Source organism: Gadus macrocephalus, chromosome 5, assembly GCF_031168955.1.
Source record: "Gadus macrocephalus chromosome 5, ASM3116895v1".
Classification (NCBI taxonomy): domain Eukaryota; kingdom Metazoa; phylum Chordata; class Actinopteri; order Gadiformes; family Gadidae; genus Gadus; species Gadus macrocephalus.
In genome coordinates, this window is record NC_082386.1 from 3,210,682 (window position 1) to 3,219,958 (window position 9,277).

The 9,277-nt window shown below is 41.6% G+C and overlaps 1 long non-coding RNA gene across 1 annotated transcript in view; it reads left to right on the plus strand.

The window, feature by feature from the left end:
• The window catches only part of LOC132457190 (uncharacterized), a 419,436-nt gene extending 411,063 nt beyond the window's left edge, over nucleotides 1-8,373 (plus strand). The window contains exons 2-3 of the long non-coding RNA XR_009525583.1: nucleotides 6,782-6,883; nucleotides 8,074-8,373. This is a non-coding gene — a long non-coding RNA (uncharacterized LOC132457190). The remainder of the gene's footprint in view (nucleotides 1-6,781; nucleotides 6,884-8,073) is intronic.
• The last annotated feature ends 904 nt before the right edge of the window (nucleotides 8,374-9,277 follow it).

Consider the following 9,277-nt stretch of genomic DNA (forward strand, 5'->3'; position numbering starts at 1 on the left):
GACATTTATAGAATATTCCGATTCACATTATGATTCTTCGTCATAACTATCCGACCAAACATCCTTCACATTCACCGAGCGAAGATTATGAAAGTCCAGGCCCCCCTCCATCTCGTTGCACCTGCACCCAGCGGCTCGCTTGTATGATTTTGGCCTGAAGTTCTTCCCAGACCTACACCCTAGCCATCCAACATGCATATCTTAGAATCAGGCCTCTCTTTAATAGTGACAAAAAGTTATGAGAGAAATACACATTAACTTTTTGTTACCTCATAAGCGGCGTGGTGCCGGCTCCTTTTGACCCCAGACTTCAAAAACGTGGCCTAATTGATCATTGTAGTATAATTGAATGCCCTCTTTCATATATATGATACCTCCACCACCGGGACGTGGCAGCAATTCTCCAAATCCATATGGGGAGGGGGGGGGGGGGTGATGCTTGTTGACAGTAAGGGTGTACACTAGACATAAATAGGAAGCAAACTCAGGAGAAGGAATGACCTCTCATAAATATTTATTCAATAAATTGTTTCAAATAACCCTGCCTCGTTAAATCAATGAGCTTGGTGTTTTGCTTTCAAAAATAGGTTATAGAAGAAGTCTAAACTGCACAAAATAAAAACATCCAAGCTGCCTTTTAAGGATACCTTGGAATATCTGTCTATTTTTTAACCATCTGACCCTAGTTTACGACAAAAACAACACAATGGACGGCAGCTCCTTTGCCGCGTGGTTTTTAGAACCATGTAAGGATTAGAGGGGGCGGTCGATAGCAACCACCATAGCAACCATGACGGTCAAGTGGCTGGATGCAGCCCCGTTGAAAAAAATAGAATACCACTCGACACACTCAGGAGATTAATGATATTTAAATGATTATGAACTTGAAGTCTTTATTTGCATGGGTTTACATTTCGTTCTGTGTAGCATGGAAAAATCGGAGAAACACTCCCATTCATCACCCAAGTGGGTGCTACTCATTGGTGGTGGTTAGTGAGGTCCCCCCTTCACTGTAGGCGTCTTTGAGGGTTATTAATTATTATTATTCTTCATGTTTAACCTCTGTTTTTCTTTTATTCCTAGTCTGTTTTACATAGTTTTGAATGATGACTATATGCTCTGTAAAGTGACCTTGGGTGTCTTGAAAGGCGCCTCTAAATTAAATGTATTATTATTATTATTATTATTCAGAATGCATTGGTTTACATTTCGTTCTTTGGAGCACTGATCTTTTTATTTATTTTCAGTTTTTGAGGAGGTGCTTCAAAGATGCTAATTTTTCTGCAATAATCCAAAATCCAATGGAAAAACCCGTTGGCTTTTTGTCAAGGGAAACCAGGGCGACGCTCACTTCCGGGTTGGGCAACATACGTCAGCCCTCCACCACGCTATACTGTAAAAACACATGTTCAAGTTGAATGATAATGCATGAATTTATTCTTTATTCTGCCATAGAATTTATTTAAGGGGGGGGGGGGGGCATACAAGTCTTTTGGCCATAGTGGATCCAGATCTGTTCCGGAGCATTTCAGCACCCCGGGCAACAGCGCAGGGTTGCCAGGTCCTGCAAAAAACGTCCCGCCCACATACCGTTCAAAATCCACCCAAAATGTCCTAGAAGCAGCCCAAATAAAAAGGATATTCCACCTTGGCCAACGTTTTGAAAGTAATAATGATTGAGGGAATATCTGCAGCGAAATGCATTGTGTGTGTGTGTGTGTGTGTGTGTGTGTGTGTGTGTGTGTGTGTGTGTGCTAGTTTAGCGAAAGCAGCGTCCTTAGCAACCTGACGTCATTGAAACATGCGAGCGAGCCGATAAAATCTTCCTAATAACTATAAAACTAAAGATCAGACGTAATCACTGACTAAAGATTATGCAAGTAAAAAGTATATTTCTCGCTAGAAATGTTATTAGAAACGAGTTCAACGGTGATTCGGTCCTAAAATAGACCTATTGCATTTCCCATTCGATTAATAAAGAAACCAATCCCGAGATATCCCCGGACCCATGCAAGTGAACGGAGCGTTCCACGGCATTGAGAAGACCCGTGTAATAAAGACCCATAATATTTCTGTTTATGGCATAGATTTCTCCTCAGATTAGGCTAATTTATGATAATGATAAAATAAAAGTAAAAACGCTCGGGCAGAGAATCTAAACACTGACTGGAACTACTTAGCAGGTGTCTGTAGCCTATATCAGGAGATAATACACACCCTGCAGCCAATCAGAATACGAGTATTCCCCCAGACTGTGGTATAAACAATAAACAAGAGTTATAATCAACCCCTACGCATCAATATTAATGATAACCCATTATTATACGGTATGACTTCTAGATGTCACGTCCGCTCGCGACACTGGACTTGCGAGGCATCGACGCGGACTTCCATTCACATAGCCAAAAACAAGACAATAGATCTATGGCTAGATCAAAACATCAAGACATACAATTCATATTAAGACACTAGGGGACACTAGGGAGAACGCTCCCGCACAGAACCTTAGTTTGGAAGTCGTGCTGGTGACACGACAAATACTTCCAATTGAAATACATGGGTTTGAAATTTGTGCTTTAAAACACGAAAATTTTGAAAATACGTGATCCTGAACACGTTTCAATAGATTAAATAACGTGACAGTGTCACGACTTTTCGTGAGACCGGGTTGAGCCATACATACCGGGGAGCATAGGACCCTTTTTCGGAAAAGCGGGGAACATAGGACCCTTTTCAGGGAGAAGGGTCCTATGTTCCCCGCAATCTATCAATCTTTAAAGATATTTAAACTTTGACGCGACATTCGTGTGATGACAGCCAATCGGCGTTCAACAGCCTGGCCACTGAGTGACATGTGTAACGTAACAGAAAAACAGCGTTCAGCCGGCCAACACAGTGCAGTGCAGTCCGGGGTGAACTGCAGCATGGAGGAGAAAGTGATTGTTGCCGTTTGCGACTCCCGGAGCTCTTTATATGATATTATACAACGGGGGGCCTGAATCCAGCGATCTGATTGGTTCCTAACTGTTGTATAATGTGCGTATACATAACTGCTATGACGCCCAATCATTTTGTGAAAGTATCACTCCGCGCCTTGAAGTGGAAATGTATAATAATGATATATATATAATATAATATAATAATTGTTACGTATTTTAAGAATCTAAGCTACCTACACATAGATCCAATGATGCAGGACCAAACATATAAGCCGTAAATACCATACATAGCCACAAGGGGAGCAAGACCCTACTGAAGACTGTAATAAATACTTTAGCCACAGAAGGCAGCATCACAGACCAGGCGAGAAAATACCGAAGATTATCTCACATCGGCTCCCCCCACTACTTCCGGACCGCGCTGATCAGATCATAACAACCTACAGACCCACATTGACTTCAGAAACTCTCGGCAGCCCATACGGATAGGGTTAAATAAGTTGGTCAGCTGGGAGTCGCTCAGCACGTGTTTAGAATACATCTTCAATCTCCTTTTGCTTCATAGTCATAGTTTACCATACCGAAAATACTTTACCAAATAAAGTAACTGTTAAAAGCTATTCCTTTGGATTCGATCACTTTCCTGAAGAACTCTGCATAATGTATAAAAGCAGTAGCACAGTTTTCTGAAGCCTAAAATCGGCGAGTGAACTGCTCCATAGGATAAATTGCCGGCGAACCGCTCTAGCCGAGCGAGCCTTCTCTCGGAGGGACGCTAAAGTGTGTTGCATAGCGACCGTCGTGCATTTTGAGGGCAGCCAGGAGGGACTACTTTTTTGTATTCTTTAATAAAAAAGCTACTTTGACTATCTTGTTGTTCTTTTTAACCCTCATAGGGTGTTTGTTTTTTTGTTACACAGGAGGTGCTGCTGGGTCTGGTGGACCCATTGCATTTTAGGCCTTTTAATTCAACATAATCTAACTTTTTTTTTAAATACTCACCAAATGGTTACCTCAACCCAATTGCAAGTAATATAAACAACACATATGTTAAATTTGTTCCCTTTACCTTTGTTAAATCACATTTATGAATAGAGGTGCCACTCGTTTTTGTTTATTTTCGTATTAGCATGTAATAAAATAAGGAAATGCATCATAAAACAGGCATAACTGGGAAATTATCAACATCTTTAGAAATTGAAACATACTCAATAACATATGTCTGAACAACACATTAAAGCCTTTGAACACCGCCATTATACGTATATCAGTCTATACCACACATGAGGGGCAGAGTCTCACTGTGTGTGTATTGCATATGTATTTTTTGCACTGGTTGCATGTATATTGTGTTTTATATTATTATGTATTATGTATATTGTGTATTTGTCTTTTACGTTTCGGAGCTGGCTGATGCTGATCCTCCTCTTCAAACTCAGTGTCAGACTCTGAATTTTCAGAAATGTTATCCTCACTTTCTGAAACTGTTTCCTCTGCATCACCATCAAAACCCTCTGTCTCTTCAAATATCAACTGTAAGGCAGTCTGAACAGAGAATCGCTTTGCCATCTTGATCAGTTGTGGTATGGAACCACGCTGACAGAGATTTTTTATAGTGTCAGATCCCCAAGCTTGGTTCCCGCAAGACAGAGGGTGAAATGTGGGGGAATATGGGTGTAGATAGTGTTGGGTGCTCCAATGTTGCAACCTTGTGCGGGAAGAGTGGGTGCACACTGTGGGTGCTCACACCAAGGGCCCATTCACCTGCTTTACTCTCCCCACACACACACACACACACACACACACACACACAGAGGAGCACACACACACACACACACACACACACACACACACACACACACACACACAGAGGAGAAAGGGAAAATGAGGGTGCACAGAACCTATGATTTCCACACTTAAACTAGCTCCGAACACCCTGTGTGTAATATAAATGTGATGGGGGGGGTATACAGGGGGGGGTCCTTGAAAATGTTTTCTGATTTATGTTCCTCACAGAAAATGAGCCAAAGCCAATGAATCTTAGTTAAAAAAAATAATTATTTGTATCACTTTTATAAAGCTAAAAACTGAAAACGGGTCCCACAGACCCGAACACCTTATGAGGGTTAAATGTAGTGTGTCTATGACTTTCGTTATGCAATAATAGTAACCGTTGTATAAAAGCAATAGATCACTTCAGTCAGTGGTATGTGCTCATTATACCACTGTGAAGGTTTTTTTTAAATAATTTAACAACTGACAGGGTTTGCCTTTTCTATGAACATAGTATTTTAAATTTGAATACATTAATTATGTGACATACTGTCACAGCCAATATTAAAACCAAATCTAATGTGGGCAGTGGGACAAAAATTCTATTTCCCCACAAAAACAATATTTTATTGATTTGTATAAAAACAATTTAGCTCATTAATTGGAAAAGAGCTTGAGGTAAGACGTTTTCTGAACAATAATGCATAGTATAAAGTTAAACACATAATGCACTGCTGTATTAAACTTTTAAGAGCTGCAATGTGAGGGGCCAGCCACATGCCCTTTAAACCACCACGACAACAACATTTCCACTTCTGGGTTCCACTGAACAATTAACGCATCAATATTCGAGGGGCTTTGGCACATCAAATGATGGAACAAGCATCCCGTACTGGTTCAACTGCTCCTGCAGGAAGAGAGCCACTTGTAGCAGGTCCGACTGGGCTTTTCTCCTGAACAGTCCCAATGACTTCAGATGTCTGCGCAATGTTGACATACTTATACAGAGGTGGGTAGAGTACTGTAAATCTATACTCAAGTAAAAGTAAAATTACCTCCTTCAAAATCTACTTAAGTAAAAGTAAATATTCCAATTTGAAAAACTACTTGAGCAGGGCTCCAGACTAACTTTTTCCTTGGGTGCACTGGTGAGCCTACATTTTTAATTTGGGTGCACCAGCACATATTTATGGTGCACCCAAATTTTGAGTTGTTTACCGGCGTTGCTATTGTTACCGGTCTTGCGTGTTCCAACGGTTTATTAGGTGTCTAATAAATCGCTGTCTAATCAATACTTCATTCACTGCCTCTTCCGTGGTTATTACAATATTATGAATAGACTGCTCTGTAAAAAAAAAAATAATAATAATTATACCAGATACATTTTCAGTCGCACCGGTGCGCCCAAATAAAATATTTGGTCGCACTACCCCGAATTCTAGGCGCATGTGCGCCCAAATTAGGCGCACTCTGGAGCCCTGTTGAGCAAGAGTAAAAAAGTACTTTGTTTTAAAGTTACTCAAATTACAAGTTACTTTACATTTTTGTATTGGAGTGCTTGGATCAGTGAAAAATACATAACGTGTTAGAATCAGTAGCGTGCGGTGCTCCTTCATTTCGGTGTGGCAGAAACTACTGCGTGTGACCACACCCACAATTTATATATATTTTTTACATATATATTTTGAGCTACATTAAAACATGTTAACTAAACTAATTGTGAGTAAGAAATAAACTAATAGCCTAATGTTACTGCACGCTTTTGAAGTGCCATCCGCAACACTCGTCATATGATGTCCCTTATAGGGAAGTTATTTCTTCCATATTTTATTTTAACAACAGGCTTAGCGAGTGCATTGCAAATACATGAAAAGTAGAAATACAAGTCATCAATCAAGCAGACCTTCGATTTGGAACTTGGCCCGACGATGTGTGCAAATCTCTCAATAACAACACTTTTGAAATCAGATATTTCTCAATAACAGCTGTTTAAATAAGGTATGAAATCGGGTATGCAATTTGAATACCTGTTGAAATAAATAAATAGTCTTCAATGCCGAAAGATACAGGCGGAGTAATTCGACAACAACAGTCCTAGAATATGACCATGGGGCAGACTACTTTACGACCATATGGGCGTCTTATAGCGCTGATTGCAATTCTTACGCCTCGTTTCCACATACGTACATTCTCGTATGCGATCCAACCGTCTCCGACCGAAAGTCCATTCATTCCTATGTGATTCTCCGTAATGTCCGTTTTTCCTCCGAGACTCCTCCCCTCCGTAAAATTTCTGTCCGGTATGTCCGTAATATACGTTCAAAAAATTTAACTTTCGCCGTCGTTTTACGGAGATACCGTATGAAAGTTTTTATGTTTTTCACAAAACTTGTAGGCTAAGTACCTTGCAGGCCAAACTCCTCAGCGATCTCTTTCCAAGCCTGTTGGTTTTGTTTTTATCTCTGTATATGTCGATCCTCATGTTCCAAAGTACCGGTCTCCTATCCGCTTATCCGGGGTCGGGTCGCGGGGGGAGCAGCTCATGCAGGGGGCCCCAGACTTCCCTTTCCCGGGCCACATTGACCAACTCTGACGGGGGGATCCCGAGGCGTTCCCAGGCCAGTGTTGAGATATAATCTCTCCAACTAGTCCTGGGTCTTCCCCGAGGTCTCCTCCCCACTGGACGTGCCTGAAACACCTCCCAAGGAAGGCGCCCAGTGGGCATCCTTACCAGATACCCGAACCACCTCAGCTGACTCCTTTCTAAGTAAAGGAGCAGCGGCTCTAATCCGAGTTAGGGAGACGCCAGCCACCCTTCTGAGAAAACTCATCTCGGCCGCTTGTACCCGCGATCTCGTCCTTTCGGTCATCACCCAGCCCTCATGACCATAGGTGAGGATAGGAACGAAGATCGACCGGTAGATCGAGAGCTTTGCCTTGCGGCTCAGCTCTCTTTTCGTCACAACGGTGCGGTAAAGCGAACGCAATACCGCCCCCGCTGCTCCGATTCTCCGGCCAATCTCACGCTCCATAGTACCCTCACTCACGAACAAGACCCCGAGGTACTTATTTATTTATTTTTTTAAAAAATTGTATGATGACTATATGCTCTGTAAGGTGACCTTGGGTGTTTTGAAAGGCGCCTCTAAATTAAATGTATTATTATTATTATTATTACTTGAACTCCTTCATTTGGGCACTCATTTCCTACCCGGAGTAAACAATCCGCTGATTTCTCCTAACATCTTTTGTCCGTAAATAAATTCATGCCCGTACGTAAAACACTAGCGACTCCTTCCGTAAATTTACGGAAGCACGGACACGAAAAACATACGTATGTGGAAACGAGGCGTTATTGCAGCCTGCAGGGTTATGTGAGAAACATACGGAGGGACGCGGTCGTTGAGCTCCGCCGCCCCACATTGCATGACACGTTAAACTCAACTAGAATCACCACCATCAATTTGATATCAACAGACCAAAAATTGTCGGAAAGCCTACAGAAACTATAGATAGTTAATGTGACAATCACATTATTAACAATAAACTTGGAGCAATGATTTACTGAGGAACTATTTTTTTTGGGAGCATGCTTTTGCAGGGAGTTCGCCGCCCCATCTGCCCATACGGACGGCACGCGGCTGGTTAGAATGCGTGAGTGAGTGAGGGAGAGAAAGAGATGCACTCCTAAAACATTTCTTCACAAGTTGTACAACAAAAGCAATTGCATTAAGCTCTGTGCATGTGACAAAAGGCAAGAGCTTTGTAGGAACACAACCAATTAAACACAAATGAGACTGACTTGGTTGGCTGATTGGGCAATCAGATTTATCCAGCCTACGCACATAGCATGCACGCACACTCACAGAGCCAGACACGACAATGACGAACAAGTTTGTGAGTGGTCTGCAGAATACAGTGTAACATAGTTTCTTTAGAATTATATAAACTATAGCCTACGTGGACCGTAACTCCGCACCCCCTGGCGAAAATATCTTCCTGCGCGTCTGCATCCATGCGTTTCTAGTCCTCAGTCCCAACGTAACGGTCGACTCACGTTGCAACCTAGAGAAAGCGCGTCGCTAACGTGTACGCTTGTATTACAGTCAACAAAGATAATGTTTTTATCAAAATACTAATTTTAATGAAAGCACAATGGAAAATGTAATTGAGTAAAGAGTAGAATTCTAAATCAAATATTTACTCGAGAAAGAGTAAAATTACAGACTTAAAAAAGGAACGTGAAAAGTACTCGTCAGCCGAAAAATGTACTTTTTTACTCATTTGCGTTACTTGTAATCCGTTACTACCCACCACTGTACTTATATTAATGCCCTCCTCACTTTTAAGGAACATCCATATTTCCCAATGCCTCAACCCGAGCAGGAAATAAAGTACGATAGTGTCGGATAGCGTCATCTTTGCGGGCCAATGACTTCAGATGTCTGCGCAATGTTGACATACTAATATCAATGCCCTCCTCACTTTTAAGGAACATCAATATTTCCCAATGCCTCAACTCGAGCAGGAGATTAAATACGATAGCGTCGGATAGCGTCATCTTT